Source organism: Etheostoma spectabile, unplaced genomic scaffold (assembly GCF_008692095.1).
Source record: "Etheostoma spectabile isolate EspeVRDwgs_2016 unplaced genomic scaffold, UIUC_Espe_1.0 scaffold00569331, whole genome shotgun sequence".
Taxonomy (NCBI): Eukaryota; Metazoa; Chordata; class Actinopteri; order Perciformes; family Percidae; genus Etheostoma; species Etheostoma spectabile.
In genome coordinates, this window is record NW_022605066.1 from 219,357 (window position 1) to 237,713 (window position 18,357).

The window sequence follows — 18,357 nt, forward strand, 5'->3', positions numbered from 1 at the left end:
CATTTTGAGCCAACATTAGCAATCAAACAATCATAGATAGCTAAAACGTTTTTGAAATGATTCATATCTTCTGCTATTGTTTGTAATGAGAAAAGTTTATTATTTCTTGGATTTCACAAATTTCAGTATGACATCATATGCTATAAACTGTTTAAATCCGAGCACGCGCGACTCAAGTCTGCACTCGACTTACATCGGGGAGTGATTTTTTTTTTTTTTATCGCTTTTTGCTCGCAGGTTGCTCCCCCCTACAGCTTCGGAATAGATACTTGGCAGCTTCTATGTTTACTTGTGTCTGACTCCTTGCTCGGCCAGTCTGCCTTTTCCTCTTTCTCTGTTCCTCCGACAATGCTTTCCTAGCTTTCTGCTTCTTTTTTGCCAGCTCAGCCATGACGATAATGTGAAAAACTCGTAAAAACTCCATTGCTACCTTGTTCTTATAGCTAGCGGGTTCCTGTATGTCCAGTGCTATAAAGCAATTTGTAACATTGCAAGACCTGTTATTACACAATACTTCCTGATGCCCGCCCAAAGTTGCAAGCGTGGTTTTTCCGCTCACAGGCGCTAGGGGGAAGCGATACGACCACCATTCAACCCGAAAAAAGTCATATAACCATTCCAATGACTCCAGAGTTGTTCAGTTAAGGCCAATTAAGCTAAAAAACGGTATAGTTCCCCTTTAAGATAATATATAATAACGATCTTTCTCTTGTACCACCAAAAACACAAACTTTTGTGAACATTGTCCATCATTAACATTCAGTATTTCCCTCAGCCCTGGTAAAATACAGTCTGTAGGTATAAGGCTCGGACTGATGCATTTAAATAGCGTAGTTAGCTCTCCATCATTTCTCTAAGTCAGCTGATATGCCTTGCAGTTTGTAGTGTCAAAACTAACGCTGATGTATTTGGAGCCTTGAGCTTCTTTTAATGGAGGTGCCACTTTATTATGAAAGAAACTTGAGTATGGTGAGGAATCTGATAGAAACACATAGCTGTTTCTGAACAAGTCTGAAATTGGTTTTGAAATGCAAAAATGTATATATTGATATAACTATTACCATACTGTATCTATGGAGGTGTGGATGTGTGGGTGCACGGACACAAACAGCAGGCCTGTCCACATTAACATTAGCAATTACCAATTAGCTGTTAATACCTCTGTGGTCTTTAACAGTCCTCTACATCTCAGCTGCAACCTTTTAGCTATTTGTCACCACTCTTGCAATAACACAAGTGACCTTTCCTCTAACCTTGGGAGGTTTCTGAGAACAGGCAGTGCGGGGTTAGAGGTCAGGCCGTGTATAAACAGGTGTCAAGTGCAATGATGGAAAGCCAAGGACAAATGAAACTGGGCTGAAAACCTGGCCTGTAAGAGACACTAGATAACAAAACAAAATAACAAGGGTAATGGATGACGTTGACTGTTGATGTGATGCCATGGTTTCAGGTTGTGCAAGTTAAACCGTCTTGTCTGTAAGAGACTACCTTTGGGGAAGCAGCATGCGTGTCTTGTGTGTACTGCCGTGCCACGTGCGATAGCTTTTTGGATTTGTTATATTATTTAACCAGTGTAATTGCTATTTTCTCCTTCTCTCTCTCTCTCTCTCTCTCTCTCTCTCTCTCTCTCTCTCTCTCTCTCTCTCTGTCCTTTAAGTCCAATCGAGATCGAGGGCTTTACATCAGTGATTCTGTGATATACACATGGAATTGGCATGACTTGACCTGACTTAACTTATTAGTTTGGGATGTAAACAATGTAATGTGTAATGGGTTCCAATCATTCAATTCATTGTATTGATAAACAAGGTGACTGATAGTTGGAGCACTTCCAAAGCTTGGATGTGCGTGAAATGAGTGAAATCATCAGTAGAAATGCTCTTAAAGTCAAAGGTGCAAGCCTGTGGACTAGGAGAGTCCAGTATGAACAGCGGGAATGACTGCATCAAGCATTAACAACAACCACATGGGCATCAGTAGAGATTTGTTTTGGGGGTGGGTAGCCTTTTATTTTTTGTGTAATGGTAATATCTTTAATTACATTCCGGGTCCTATATTACAATTTAAATACAGCCTTACCTTTTTGAATTGCCATCAGCCTTTTTACAACATCCTGTCTGTTCTCATTTCGACTGCCTCGGACGTAATGCTTCCCTGTTTGTTTTTGTTGTGTTTGTTTTAGTCTAGATTTGTCCTGAGGCTGTGAATTTTAAAGATTCCAGTGTTACGGGAGTGTTGTTGTTCCACCTTGGGCTTTTATTAGTTTAAGTGGAGGCCATTGTTTTTCAGATTTGTTGACAGGATGTGATTGCCTTTTCCTATATTCTGATCAGTGTTGGATAATGGCTTATCTCTGCCCTGCATGCATTGTTTGTCATGTGCAATTTACTGATTCAAAACTTTTTTTGTCACATTTCGAGTGAAGTTTTTCTACGGAGGATTTACATTTTTCAACTGGACCAATATATTTGAGGGGCAACGTTATCAGCCGTGTTGGCTTCTCAAGGCTATACCAAGCTGTAAGTGTTTGTGTTGGTCAGTGGGCAAAAAAGTGACAGCACATAATGCACAAGTAATGCTTGGTGATTTAGAACCTGTGTCATTGCGTGGTTTATCTGGCAGACTCATTGTTTATCCCCATCACTGCCCCACAGTTAAGTAGCCAACTTCAAAAAGTCAATGTTGACTTTTGCTTTCACACAGGACATGGACAGCTGTGACTTGGGTGAAAATCCTGTGTTTGTTTGACTCATCCAGTCACCCTGACCTCCTCCCTACACAAACTTTGTTGATCTTTATACTACAATATAAGTCAGTAGAGACTAAATGGCATCAAATAACGTGGAAAAAAAAGAAAAGTGGTGAGACAGAAAGTATCTTTTCTATATGTCATGTGTGTGTTTGTGTGTCTGTGTGTGTGTGTGTGTGTGTGTGTGTGTGTGTGTGTGTGTGTGTGTGTGTGTGTGTGTGTGTGTGTGTGTGTGTGTGGCTGAAAGAGAATACAAATACAGGTCCAGAGTAAGCAGTTTATGAGAAGTCTTCCTCCTCACTTGGTGCAGTGGATGAAGCCTGATCCCACACTGACACTGGGGATTATGGGAGTTTTTCTGTTTGAGCGGACACTTCCCGCTGCTCAGCCCTAAATTCCCAGCTTAGCTCCATAGAAAATCCCCTTAACTGCATGTGTCTACCTGTCTTTGTGACAGTTCAGAGTCTCAGCATTGAGCTGGAGAATCTGATAGAAGAACTTTGAACCGGATTTTAATTAATTTAAACAATTTTTACAATCAGTGAATTGTAATTAATGAAGCAAAATGCCAAGTATTCTCTATTTGTTGATGTTTTTTGTTTTATATCACTGTAAGTTCATTTGAATTAATACATTCAATTGGAATACATACTTGTAAATAATTAATATTTCAGACATTTTATAGACTCATTGGCAAATAAGTTTGTTGAAAAAAGCATTTATCAATGATGAAATTAGCTGCAGCCCTAAAGACAATCAAAGGCATCTGCTAAATGCTGTTTTCCATTCATGCTAATGATTAGCGGCATCCTGACTACGGCACAGTAGATTACTCTGTATGTGTAGGCAGAAGTGATCAGTCTTACATGACAATAATCAATCCGTTTTTGATTCATTTTTCTTCCCATTCTGTGTGGAAGGGAAAGAAATGACAGCTATATCATGGCCGTTGACGCTGTAAGAGGGAGGGCAGGTCTGAGCTGCTCTTTCAGGTTGCCGTAGAAACCAACCAGGACCATTTGTTCCAATTTGCTCTGTGGCTTCAAGATCAAAAAGCTTGGAAGTTCTCTGCATATTAGTATCTGCGTCAGCTTCAAGCTCCTCATTTACATCTATATTGTTGTTTACAGTTGAACACATTTGGGCGGTGCTTTCTGCGCAATACAGGGCTTCTTATGGTATATGAGGTTTAGGGTTCAATGTGTTTGAACTGTATTGAACTTTGTGGTTTTTTTTTTGTCCAGTTAGGCCTTCACTTGATGTAAAGGCATCTCGCAGGTCCCTCTTTTTGTCCAGCCCCCAACCGCATGAAGTCTCCCTTTAAATGCCATTCCTGCTCCGCCTCCTCCGCTCCATTGAAAAGTTGGCGGTTTGTTTACAAGAGCGCCAGCACTTCTTTGTGGCTCTGCACCCTGCTTATTAGAGGGAGGTGAGCTGCTAGTGAAAGACTCACCCCTCCCCCTCCTCTCTCTCTCTCTCTCTCTCTCTCTCTCTCTCTCCCTTCTTCCAGAATCAGTTTGAAAAGGACAGACAGCCTTCTCTGCCCCCCTCCCCGCACCCCAGTGATGCTTAGCTGGTGAGTACACTTTCATCAAAACTTTTCATGCCACTTTCATACATTTCTTTGATTAGTTTCTACTTTTACCTGAATTTTCTGAATTGTATTTTTTACGGATGTCTTTTTTATTTTTTTCTTGTGTGTTCAGTTTTGCTGGCAAACCCCTCTAACAAACTTCTCTCTGGCCTTGTGAACATTTGTATGATAAGGAACTGCTTTTCCTCTTTTTCTCTCATTCTCACTTTCTTTAAATGTCTCTTTTCCCTCCCCCCAAAATCTCTGTGGCGTCTGTAGTAAAGGTTTTTTTGGTGAAAGGCCTTTTCTATTCTGACAGAGTAGAATAATTTGAAAAGCAGTGCAGTATGGCAGTGAGGAGAGAGGAGGATAAACCGTAGAGATTGGGGAACTGGTGGAAGGACGTCATACAGGCTGCTAATGGACAAGTGTTTCTTTTCTCTCTCTCTCTCTCTCTCTCTCTCGTCCTCTCTCCCTCTCTCTCTCTCTCCCTCTCTCTCTGAGTAAATGTGAATCACTCTGGTGTAGACAACCTTGAGCCTAATTAGCACAGTATGCCAGTGAAATCATTGTTCAGTTGAGATGTGACACAAGTGCACAATCACCTTGTGACATAACCTCCACTTCTATTAGTTTGATTACAACAACAGTAAGACAATACTCTCATTATTAAATCCCTCAACACCCGTGGCTCATTGTTTTTTGTATTGTTTTTTTTTTTTACAGTTGTTTCAAGCTATTTTATTAGATGGCACACAGGGAGGAATTTTAGAGGAGAGATGAGGGAGGTGACATGCAACAAAGCTCCCCAACATAATCAGCATCTCAAACCCCTTGGTCATCAGAAAACACCATTTTCTTTTCTTTTTTTAACCAATTTTAACTAAAAATACCTGAAGTTTCCTCTGGATACAATGTCCTAGAAGTTTATCTAATCTAGAAGTCGTTGCATTTCCTACCCCAAGAGGACTTGTTAAGCTGTGTAAGGTCCTCTCTTGATAGGGACAACTCAAAAAGTGCTTCCATTCACAGCAAATGCAGTGGAACTTTCATTGGTGGCAAGCATCGAGTATTCCCTCACATATATCGATATTGTATTTGTGCCAAAAAATATAAATTTCTGTATTATTGATTGTTCCAAAAAAGGAATTCAAAATACAGGAAAAATAATGTGGTGAAAATACTGGGATTTAGATACATTTTAGGCAATGTTGCCCAACACAAAACTAATTGAAACAATATTTTAGGTTACCTCACTTAGATCAGGATTAACAGACGGATTTCTAATTAACTGAATTACTTGCAAATCATTTTCAAAAAAAGAAATCTTACCGCGTATACAGTGCGGCCGTGGACGCAAAGCAGAGTGTTTGGGAAAAGTTGGATGGAAAACCAAATTTTGGTTGAACAAATGACACAATAGAATGGTATCTTTACCTTCTTAATATTTTTCTTTATCTGTCAAAAGAGGAGATTTTGGCAGGAAGGAAACAAAAGCTGTTAGGTTACTCGAAAAATGGTGATGGCTTTATTGGTTGGATTTTATATTTGCACTTTCTACTCCAGGAAGAGGTCACCAGTAATATTCTGCTTTTTGATAACGTCACACGCACGTCTTGTCAGAGTGACAACGCTAGTGCGTGCTAAATTCAGCAAAGGCACAGAAAACAAAAACGAAAATGAACCAAACATCCTTGTAGACTCAACTGTCAAACAGCTCATTAAACGTGTGGATGTTTGTGTAATTGTTTAATCTAAATGCTGTAGAACTATGTTGAGCTCAGGCTGGTATTCACAGTATTCAAGCTCTGCTTTGTTGCCATTGAAATCGCATAATTAAGACGTGTAGATAAATAGATCATACACATTCTGTTATCTTCATTTAGGCATAATTAGAGATTTTATTAATAAACATGAACGTGAGAATACTAAGCAAGCATATTGCCTGAAGCTGTGTTGTGATCCAAAACAATTGTTTACTGTAGGCTGATCAGTGGACAAATTATTAAAAAGTAAGATGTGTCATTCTTGCAGCCTAAATTGCAGCAGATTTAGTTTCTAAAAACAAAAATTGTGTGTATCTATACAAAGCTCCCAAACTCCGCAAACAATATCATTATAATTATAAATAGCCTTTTGAGTTATTGGCTGCAGACGACGGTTGTTGTCGGCTAACAGTTCTCAAATATATTGGTAACAAGAGAGAACATAAGAGAACCAAATTTATCAAAACTTTAAAAGAAATGTCTTTAGGGTTCATCACCTGATCATGGCCTTCCATCAGCACAGATCCTGTTCTTTCTGGGATGAAACTGAGATCAAACATTTAACTTAAAAAACCTTTTCTGGCAAAAAACAAAAACCTTTTAGAAGAGCACAGGCCAAATCATCAGGAGAAGCACAGACCACTTCTGCTCCAAACTTATCCTCTTCTCACTTTCTGTATTTAATATCCACGAAGACCAGCCCTGGCATTATGTTCTGTTGTTTTACTCCCCTTTCTCAGCACTCGACTCCCTCTCACTTACTCTACTCGATTCAATTTGTGGCCTTAATGTCTTTCCTAATATGTGTCATTGGAGCAGAGCAGCGATGCTCCCTCTCTGGTTGCTTTGAGGAAGATCTTCTGTGCTTGTCTTGGTTTTCTCTGCTCCTCTGGGAGGAGCTCAGGGGCTCCAGTCATGGTTGGTATGTTGTCTTCTCCAGCTCCGCTGATGTTTGCTAATATTTAGTTCAGGATGCCAGTAAACCGGAAGAAAACAAGCTCCTTTCAGGCCAATAAGAGAGAAAAGGGTTGGACTGAGGAAGGGAGAGACCTAGAAAACTAGGGGACTCATCTCTGGATGGGGGTTCTCTTTAAAGCTTTCTGTTTGTGGCCCCTAGGGTCGAATTAAGGGAGTGTCATTATCCCTGGCAAATTACCACGCTGCCTTTGTGGTCCAGCCATGGTACATTAGGGTGCCTTAAAACGTGGCAGAGCCGTGTCCATTCAGCTCACAAAAAGAGGGGCCGCTGGCAGATCCTTGGCCTGGCTCACAGAGGAGGCATTCACACCACTTTGGGGGAGGGATGGTGACAGTGGTGATGGTGATGGAGAGGGTCTCCTGAGATGAGTTAAAATCACTCGGGCCAAGGCCGACGTTTCATAGTCTTAAACGCATGCCAGCTGATGATGTCATCACTTGGCTTAAATTAGAGTTTGATCCGCCGTGGAAATTTCCGATCTGATAAGGAGACTCATGAATGTGGTTTCCATGCCAGTTCTGTCAGACCTGCATGTATTCATCCATTACCCATACCAGGACTTGGATCCAGTCTTTTAGTGGACTAATTGCTAATTAGCCGCGTAGCAACAAATCACCAGCTCGCTACAAATTAGCTTGTTTTTCCTTCAACTTACGTCTCCTTTTGAATAAACCACAGATCAGATCTCTGTCTCACCCTACCCAGGGAACAGTCACGCGTGAATATCATGTGCACGTGTGCACAGTTTATTGCCTGTTATCAATCATTTAGTCAGTCAACAGAAAATTAATCTATCACAATTTTGATAGCTGATCAATTGTCACTGTAAAGAAGAAACGCCAAACTTTCTCAAATGGGAAGATTTGTTGATTTATAATACTTAGATTTCCAATATCTTTGGGTTCAAGATGTTTAAAAAAATATAGCACTTTGCATATTTTACATGTTTCTAAAAATAAATCTTATAAATGAAACTGAGTTTGAACCTATGATGTGCCAAATAGCCCTTTGCTTTTTCTTAAATTGACCTGATGTTGTTAAAAACTCAATATAAAGGCTTAAGGACTAATAGTTGACTATTTATTTTATATTTATAGGAATTCCAGATGACTGGAGAGCTAGACAAATACATGAACTACAGCCAGCTGTGAAGCAGGAGGTAGAGCAGGTTGTCCACTAATCACAGGGTTCAGCTACTGTGGACAGGACACTAATCCCTCACATTGCTGCTGACAGTCAGGCCATCATTGGTAGCTCACTACTAAGTGAGTAAATTAGAGTCAAATTGGAAAGCGCTGTAAATAGAAATGCTCTCCATCTATGAACTTGTTTATCGACAAAATCAAATACAGAATGTTATTTTGCCAATAACTGACGGCAAAGTTTTTTTATGTCAGGCAGAATTCCTCAGTCTGTGCAACACATTGGGCTTTACAATTTGACTTCCCATGTTGTAGGAAATAAAACAATGTGTGTAAAAGTAGATGCTCATGTCTGAAAATGTTCTCAAATGCTTCCGGATGCCCCTTGCCTGCTTAATTTCTCAATTAGCAGGCTGCTTCAAAACATACTGAAAACACTGGTCTTGCTTTAAGACGTAAAGTATTGATCAGGTGCATAGTCCATGGAAGAAGAAAGAACTGGGGATGCATTGTTTGACCTATAGTCAATGCTTTAATGTTTCGGGATGATTGGATGAACTCTGGTGTCTTTTATCGCTCCACCAGTGAGATGAAGAGTTTCCAGAAGGTTTTAGGAGCTGATCCGAGAAAGGAATGCAGACACTTTGAGTCTTTGTTAAGGATTTCAGCTGTTGCAGAGTGCTTGCAACATATAAATGTCTGTGAATATGGATCTGCTACAAGCTTAGGTGGAAGTTTAGTCTTCAAAGATCAGCAGGAAACTCTGATTCAATACAGTGTTGATCCTCTGGGCTTGAAACGGTTGAATCAAGTTTCCACCAAACGCCCATAAATTCAGAGTGCACCATGAGCTGTAATGTCAAAGTCTTCAAAGAAAACTAAATAACCGGGCTGCTGAAGCACTGTAAAACTCCTTGTGTGTGAAATGTTTGTTCTTGGCACCTTGCCTTTATTTATCATCTAATCAACTGGAAGTTTTACCTCTGTGATTGATGTCTCCATTTTATTTTATTTTTCATGACAGGTGGGAGATTTTTATTATTTTCCAACATCGTTTCCCGGTTTTATGAACTCAATCCCTTTGCTGAAGTAGATGAAGGAAGGGAGGAGTCTTTTGTCCAAGGGCCGTGGTCGAAACCCTGAGCCCGTAAATCCTGCACTGATCTTTGGATCATTAAGCTGTGAGCCCTGAGTCCTTTAGTTCTTTATCACCCGGCCTGGATCCCAGTCCATAATGGAGGCTAACTGGCTAATGATTAGCTGTCTGCTGCAGCTGCCACCACTGCCTGTCTGAATGGGCGAAGGCTATGAAAACATATCAATCTGGCAACAATGGCCTACTTTCTTTTTTCATTTTGTCTGACTTACTGTCTCGATATCTGCAACTTTTCTGAAGTTGTTGAGTTTATCTGCAAAGTTTATTGTGTAGAATGTGAATTGATTATTATGATTGTGGAAAGCAATGTAGATTCAAACTGTTGTTGATTTACGTTACGTTTTTTAGTCACTCGTGGCCCTGGCAAATTGTAAAGCTTGCTGATAACAGACAGGGGAGAGGTTTATGTACACCTCTTAGCGCTGGTGCTGAACAGATTGCCATATCTCTAAACAGTCTCTGGGTTTATGGAGCTGAGAGGAAGATGATTGGGTTCTCTGACAAAATAAAGAGTGAGAGGCAGTGCGGATAACGATCACCTGTTCTTTCTTGATTACTTTTGGTCATTGTGGAATTATGCAGGCATGTGAATGTGATACTTCCTAGGCTTTAAAGCAAAGATAAAAAATATCAATGATCATAGTGTCTCTACTTACAAAGCTATCTTTGAATTGACCGGTTTTGAAGAGTATAAGGCACGCTTTGTGAGGACAAACAGTACAGCTCAGGCTAGATTCAAATGTCATCCAGCAAAGGAGCTGATCTGCAGTCCAGCGCAGGATCGTAGCACCACGGCATCACTAGCCTTGCCTTGTCTTAAGGAGACTGTTAAGCAATTATTAAGAACCAAATGTATTGCATTTGCATTATTGTTTGTGACAGAACTTTGATATTGGACAATTATCATCACATTCACTCTCAATTTACTCTGAACATTTAATGGCAGCATTTATTTTTATATTATATATTTCTACAATATGGCAACAACTGTAAGCACATACTTGTTGGGGAAGGATCACTTTAAATTAAGAAGACCAGCATACCAATCCACCACATTCTTATCTATCTATTTCTTACTATTTTTATATATATATATATATATATATATATATATATATATATATATATATATATACATGTATAGTCGTCTCAGCAACTATGCATCTCACCCCCCCCCCCCCTTTCTTATGCACTACTTATAAGTTATTCCATGTTATATTCCTCTTACATATCTTGTTGACACTGGAAAGCAATTGCTTCAATGTTGTTGCACAGGTATTGCACATGTGTACAATGACAATAAAGACATTCTCTTCTATTCTATATCTCTGGCTCACAACATAAAGGCTACACATTTTTCTTGCATCTGCATTAAATGTCAATCAACAGAATTCGTAGGGATGATGGGCTGCTTTGCACGATTCCAAAATGTGTCTTGTGTTACTGAAAAGAAGATTACTGAGCCTGAAAGTAGCTGTATTGTTGTACTGTCAACAATACTCGCTTAGGAAATGTCAAGAAAACACAAGCAGTCCAAGCTGATCAATCACAGTTCTTTTGGTCTACACATGGTATTCGCTGTTGAATGTATGTAGCATGTAACCCCATAACACACAAGTATAAATCCAGTTTTAATGTGTTGACATCTCTATAATCTTATTAGAAACTCTTGACTTATTTTGGGGTAAACCAGCCTCCCTGAATATGACTAAATTGCAGAATTTAACTGTCAGATTTAGATCTCGATGGAAAAAAACACATTGACTCTCCAGAGCCGGTCGGTTGTGGGTCCCTGGCTGTAAACTTGCTGTTTGCTGCTTAATCATTCAGTAAGGATTAGTGGCACTGTGTGTTTTCTAATTATAGACCTGGACTGTGCACTCTACTCCTCTGTGGGGTCGAATCTAGCCCACCAGGCCCTCAGCCAGCTTACTCACAGCGACTCTCAACTGCTACTTTCACACGTTCATTTCTGTGTCGTTAACTTGCCATCTTTTTATTGTTGTTCTTTATTTTTCTTTTTATCACTCCACGGTCTCTTTTTTGGTCTCTTGTTCTCCCTCTCTCTTGTTGCGCTCACAACAAAGACTTTTCATTTGGATAAATTAAAACTCAATGAGGTAGTTGTCAAATAAATCACTTCCTGTATCAAGGAGAGAACAAGGAATCTCCCGAGAGAAAAGAACACCAAGTCCCCCCCCCCCCCCCCCCCCCCCCCCCCCCCCACACACACACACACACACACCCACACACACACACTATCTATCAATCGGTTCCCTTTCACTTGCTTTCACATTTTATTATTCTTGGAGAACAATAGGTTTGATTAACCCCTCTGGGGAAGCTCATTATCCATTTCCATTACAACGGTGTTGTAAGACACTTGCATTAAAACGCTTGAGCAAAAAAAAAATAAAATAAAAACTTAGATCAAAGGAATATATTGATGCCCATGAGCTCTGAGAGACAATAATGGAAAAATGATGGTTGCCAGTCTCAGCTTAAGCATCCGGTTTAACAAAAGGGCACAGTGTATCCTCCATTGTTGGTGTCAGAATGTGTTTTTGATCATTGGGACTGCTTTCTGTCCAGTCTATGATCTTGGACGCTTTAAACAGAAGAATATGAGTTGACAGATGCAGAAGTTTGAGTTTCTTTTCTCTCTGCTCTCGTCTCCTCTGATGCCCACTGACATTAAAATGTAAAACAGTGGGGCTTGAATTATTTATTAATGAGTTTTTTTTTTTGTGAGATCTTTTTGGGCTTCTATCGTTAAGCGGAATCTTCAAGGGACACCTGTGAAATGATTCAATCCATTTTTAATCAAGGCACCTTATTAAGCAGGAGTTTGGATCAAATTAGTGTAAATATGTTGCCGTCATTTGACGAGCCTGTGATATGGGACCACATGGGTGTTGTGAAGATAACTGTGTGATCTCTGCATCATAACACATTTTATGACGTTAATAAATGATTTTGAGGTTATTTGAAAAGTTTTAAATAACATTTTGTGTTATACGCTTGTTTGTTGTCATATTGATTGTCTAAATGTGGACACATTTTCGCAACATTGGTTGTCTGCATACATGGGCATTTAAACATATGTTTATTTGCTGCTGATTAGTCTATATCCGCCCGGATGTCAGTTTCCTTCCACTTTCTTTCTCTCGTCAGATCTCTGTATCTGTCCAGTCTGAGTCTTCTGTTGCACAAGTAAGACAACTTTTGAACGTGCACGTTTCACCAAAACAAGTTCCTTCCCGAGGCTATTTTGCAGCGGCACCGTAGTTCTGTCACCTGCAAAGTACACCTGGCATTACTATACCGCCCATGGCGATTGTGATTGGTTTAAAGAAATGCCAATGACCCCTAGCACGTTTTTTGCTGTGCGGACTAGCCAGACCCTCTTCCGCGGCGTTGTAGAGGAAAGTCTGGCAAAGTGAGACTAGGTGCTGATAGACCCTTGTGGATTTGGGCAGATGACAGAACTTACATTACATGAAGTTTTGAATTTGAGTTTTAACCAAATTAAGATGATAAGCCTGATATCAGTTTTATCTGTGTCCATAGAGATGGGTTCAGGTTGTTTTTAGCTTTGTTTATACTTAGCTCAAAGACAGATTCACACCTGGCATTACTATACTTTCTTTATCCCGATAAGCTATCTAGAGATCCAGATCTCCGATCCATTAAACATTTAAACAACACACAATTCAGCAAGTCAGCTCACAGCTTAGAAGAGAGTGAGTGTTAGCAAATCACTGTTTGCTTTTAAATTATTGACAGCAATGGACAGATATTCACTTCACAACATTTACAGCAAACCTGCTTTTTTTCTCATCCACACTTGACTTTGAGTTGACTTGCTTTGTACGATGGATTTCATTCCAGCTTCTTACCTAGTTTTTCCATCTTTGAAAAGATTCATTTACTTCAACATATCAACATGGAATTACAAGTTCTCGTAATTCTTGTTCTTGTTCAGGAAAAAAAATTCTTTTGGTTGAAGGTTTGTTTACATAATTAATTACTTTGAGGTTTTGGCCTTAGAAGCTTTTCAAATGTCCCCACACATTCACAGTAAGGAGGATTAGTACTGCTCTCTGTGAATACTGAAGTGTAGAACACAAAAAAGACACACACAAAAACACAAAAGAGCATATTAAACTAAACAGGCCGCTTATATAATAGATACATTAGTTAATGGTTAGGCTGGTAATTAGACCTTTGAAAAACGTTCTCTTTGAACAGGTTATTTTTAGCTGGAGAAATGCTCATGTTGTTCCCCAGAAGATCTCTTGGATGCCCAGATTCTGGCACATTATAAAACCATCTACACGCTTTGATGAAGATAGCCATGCCGCAGCTTCCAATTTACAGCTGGGCTTGATCAAAAAGCCCATTTACCGAACTAATGAGGAAATGAACAAAAATTAAGAAATCATTTGGTTGTTGTATTTCATCAAGAGAAGAAGCTTCATTTCTCTTTTGTGCTGCGGGTGATTATATCACAATTACAACACAACGCGGGCCCTACAGGAACTCCTTTTGGAATGATAAACAAGGCGTTGAAGGCGTGTGTAGTATCAGGGCGGTAAACAATGCCACCAGTGATCAGACTTGTTTTAATTTTCATCACCAAATATCCTGGCATATTGCCTGGGTCACGCATCAAGAAGACTGTAACGAGAAATTGTGTTGTGAGACCACATAGCAATTAAAACAGGATACAAGATGTGTTTTTTTCTAATTACATCACAATGGATTTAATTATAGCTGCATGTTTTGCAAAGCAACAGTGTTGCAGACAGCTTCAGGCTTGATTGTATTTCTTTTGTTCATGACAGGATGTTCCCTTCACTCTCTGGACTGTAATCAGCGTTCGAAGAGACACTACTGTATGATTTGGGAGCCAAACATTGGCGCCATTTGGGAAAAAAAGAGTTATGTAAAGAGTTTATGAAATGGAACAAATGATCTGCTGCAGCCTTTACGTCCACCTGTGTTTGATTCTAACACACAACTCTCTCAAAAGAATAGACATTATTTATATGTAATATTTTAAATGATACCTTAATGATGCTAACCACTGAGGAGCTTTGTGCAATGATCTCACAGAGTGATAATTGAGAGCGCTCATACTTGTCAGTCCACAAAGTTTGGATGCTCTAAAATAAAAATGTTCACAAAGGAAGTTTTTATTTATTTTTTCTCAAAAGTTGAACCTCTGACAGATCAAAAGCATTGTATTCCCTGACAGCTTATAGTGCTCCCGCAATCTTTACTCCCCAACACTTCCTCTTCCTCCTTTTGCTTTCAGTCTTTGTGAGAACAACAGGGTCTGACAGCCCCGAGCTGAACAGTGTGAAGTTTGTGAAATGGAAATGGCTTTGTGGTTTCTTCTAACTGTCTGACCACTTTATCTCTCATTGTGTGTGTGTGTGTGTGTGTGTGTGTGTGTGTGTGTGTGTGAGAGAGAGAGAGACATTGTTTAGATGTACTTACATGTGTCTAGATTGTGAGATGGACTGCATTTGTCTACATATCACCACTGACAACTGGTGTTCAGATTTTGCTTTCCTGCTCTGTATGCAAATTACAAAGAATATCACTTCCACAACGTCTCTCCACAAGCAGAAAATGTTCCCCCTAGGACAGTGCAGGGCATGAGCCATTGTTATAGTAGACAAAATGGTGCCTTGTTTTCCTAGAGGGCCCATTATTACCTGTGTAGCCTCTAAGTCGCAGACACAAAAATGCCAGAATGAGTGTTGCTATAATATACAGAAGGATTGCCAATTAAAAAAAAATCAATACACCGGATGAGGAATTATCTTTTGGAAGAATGGTGTTCATCCCTCTTGTAGAAATCAGTAGAATATAGGCCAATGTACAATAAAAGCTGACCTGGTGACCTCTGGTTGGTTTTCTTGTAATTTGTCCCATAAGTGAACCCTTTTGCAGTTATGTAAGCACATAATATAATCTGAAAACTGCTGCCCTGGTTAAAAAAACAGATCTCAGCTGGTATTCTGTCTGTAATGGAGTGCAATGGAAATTTCAATGGAAATGTATCAACTTTCCATATCACTCCCCCACTGCTTCTGTGTCCCACTATTTATGTCCCACTTTAATATTTGAAGCCCAGCTACTACCTTTGTATTTAACCATAGTTTAATCATAGTTTGTGGACAGGTTGAACATTCGGCTGGACATTAGAGAAGTTGATTATGCTGCAATAAGTAGGTCCAGTGTGGTCAAGAAATGTGCATCGTAAGTGTTGACTCTTTGCCAGTGTTTGTTCACATGAAACACAGTCCAGCCCCCAGCACAGTTTGGCTGATTCACTTCTCAAAGTGTGTTGACTGTATTCACTGTTGTATTTTTAGTTGTCATTAGATCACATGAGATGAATTTTCATGTGATCAGGTACAAGATATGTCTATGTGTCATGGGCCCTGTCAAATTCAGTGGAACGTGCCTAACTGATAGGCACGCAAGATCCAAAGGGATGTTATGAATATATTTTTCCTAACTGAATGTTTCTCATGTGTGAGTATGACAACCTGTAATTCTGTTGCAAGCACATCATAATATCAAGGGCCATCAAACTGAGGACATTTTCTCTAATGAAGATTATGTAAAATATGACATTATTATCAATATGAAATTTAAAGTCGCGTTCAAAAGTTAAACATGGCCAGAACATGGCAGTTCTGGCCAAGTAGCATTGATTTTCATTTAATGTCCGAGCAGTTCCATATAAATGTTGTGTGTGTTTGTGTGTAACCTTGTGTCAGTAAAGATGTGTCCTTGAGTGAGAGAACAGAACTATGCTTGACAAAAGAACAATGTAGTATTTGGAATGGGATGGGAGATGACCAGCAAGAGTTTTAATTTAAAATTTACAGAAGAAGAAATAAGCTCACATGGTAATTAAACTGGAGTGGACAAAACCCAAGATGAACAAGTAAGGCATCCTTGAACACAAAGAACAAATTCTTTCAATAATATAAACAAAAAATACCTAAAAATGATCTATTCTTTGATGTCACAGTGTGTTGAGCATTTGATGATCAAGCTCAATTCTTACAGAAAAATCCAGCAGGGTCATCTTTTTAAGGAGATTAAAGGGATTTTCATTAGGATTTCATCATCCAGTAGTAGTATATGTTCTGCTGAGAAGACAGTGTTCACTGCAGTTTGCGGTATACAAGCTCCTCTTGTGACAAGCACAGCTCAGAAAAATGTTTCTGCTAATAGAATGTGAAGAGAAACATGGAGGTGAAATGCAGATGAGCTGCTGATTATGCACCAGAACTCCTCTAAGAAAGTGCGGAAAATGGGTTGGATGCTTATTACATCACAGATCGACCAATAGTCTGTAGTCTGTTTTCCTGTCTTAATTTCTTAGCCTGGTTTTCTGTCTTGTCTTGTGATTGTTATTTTTGGTCTTGTCTTATATATGTTCCTGTTTTACTGTGATAGTCTTGTTTTCTGTGCTGTCTTGTTTAGTTTTACTTCCTGCCTTAGTTTTCCCGCCCCTTGTGATTGTCTGATGTCTTTTCACCTGTTTCCCAGCCCTTATGTCACCTGCCTCTTGTTACCTCATTACCCTCTGTATTTAGTCTTTGTGTTTCCCTTGGCTGTTGACAGATCATTGTAGTGTTCTTTTGTGTCAGGTCTCCCTCGTGTTCCTTGCTGCTGTGTTTCCCGTGTCTCTGGATTTACTTACCTGCTGCTTACCTATTTAAGACTTTTTTTTCTTTTTTTTTAATTAAGCTTGTATTATTTCACACTGCTGCATTCTCCTTGCCTTCCTGCACTTGGGTCCTAACCTCCGTAAACCTGCCAATAACTACAAATTCCCCGCACCAACCGCAACAGTGGCAGTGTTTTCATTTTCCTGTTGCATCTGTTGCGATGGCATAGCAGAAACTATTGAGAATCTGAGGGGATTTGTTAAGCAGCATCAAGCTGCTTCCCTCAGGCTGCTGCATCATTGGCGATTAATTTTTCTTTGGACAGCACAGAGACCTAAACACACATGCACACACACACACTGTACTGACCTCACAGAAAGCCACACACAACGACATACTCAGTGTCACATACCTGCTGTAGCATCTTATATTTGCGTGTGTGATTGGAGGCTTTTGAAAACACTTGTTTGACAGATTCTTGTTTAACTGCCAACAACTGAATTAATGCTTCCACTAAAATTCCTCATTTTTAATCAGAAAAGCGCTCTTGTTTATGTACATTTGGCAGGTGAGCTTTTATTAAAGTTTTGCAGCCAATCCCCAAGCAGCACAATTGTAGCAGATGATGAATGCACACAGCTGAAATCCAATAAGATGGATTTGGTGGGAACAGCAGCTCTCCCTCGCTCACTCACTCGCAGCATCTCTCTTCCTCTCTGTCTCCTACTTCCTCAACCTCGCTTCGTCACACATGTCCAGCCGCTCATCCGCCAGCAGGGTTCCAAATCAGTCTTTTGTTCGTGGCAGATCAATGCTCTGTAATCAACAGTAGAGGCACATTGCTGGTCTTTAATGGGTGCTTCCTAGCTGGGCTGCCTGTCTTACTGAGACTGAAGTGGATTCACTGGAGCAGTCGGTGATCAACAGCGACAAACACATCAGCTGTCTGCTGTTGTCTCCATTATACGTGACCGCTCAGTGCTGAAAGATTGCAGCCTGCTGGACGGAGCACTTTAAAGGCTTTGAGAAACAGCAACATGACTGCAATAAGCCTTACTCACACAATATTTTGGATTCCAGTGTTGCTGCCTGGCAATGAGGATGGATTGTGCTGATTTTCTGTACATTTAAACATGTAATTTACTGTGTTAAAAGTTGAGCTGGAAGAATATAAAACCATGAATGACTTAATGATACCTCTGTTGCCCTTTAAGGTATTTGACTTGCACAATTGGTCTTTACTACATGCATATAAAAGCTTCAGACACTCACCAGTAATAAGTCTACAT

General features: G+C 39.8%; 1 protein-coding gene across 6 annotated transcripts in view; it reads left to right on the plus strand.

Moving 5' to 3' along the window:
- LOC116684793 (semaphorin-5B) overlaps window positions 1-18,357 on the plus strand; it is a 167,523-nt gene that overhangs the window by 28,198 nt on the left and 120,968 nt on the right. For 5 of the 6 annotated variants that reach the window (XM_032510213.1, XM_032510216.1, XM_032510215.1 and 2 more), the window contains exon 2: window positions 4,260-4,325. The exons of the other annotated variant lie outside the window; for it this stretch is intronic. The gene's annotated coding sequence lies outside the window, so the exon portion shown is untranslated. The remainder of the gene's footprint in view (window positions 1-4,259; window positions 4,326-18,357) is intronic. 6 annotated transcript variants of the gene reach the window in all.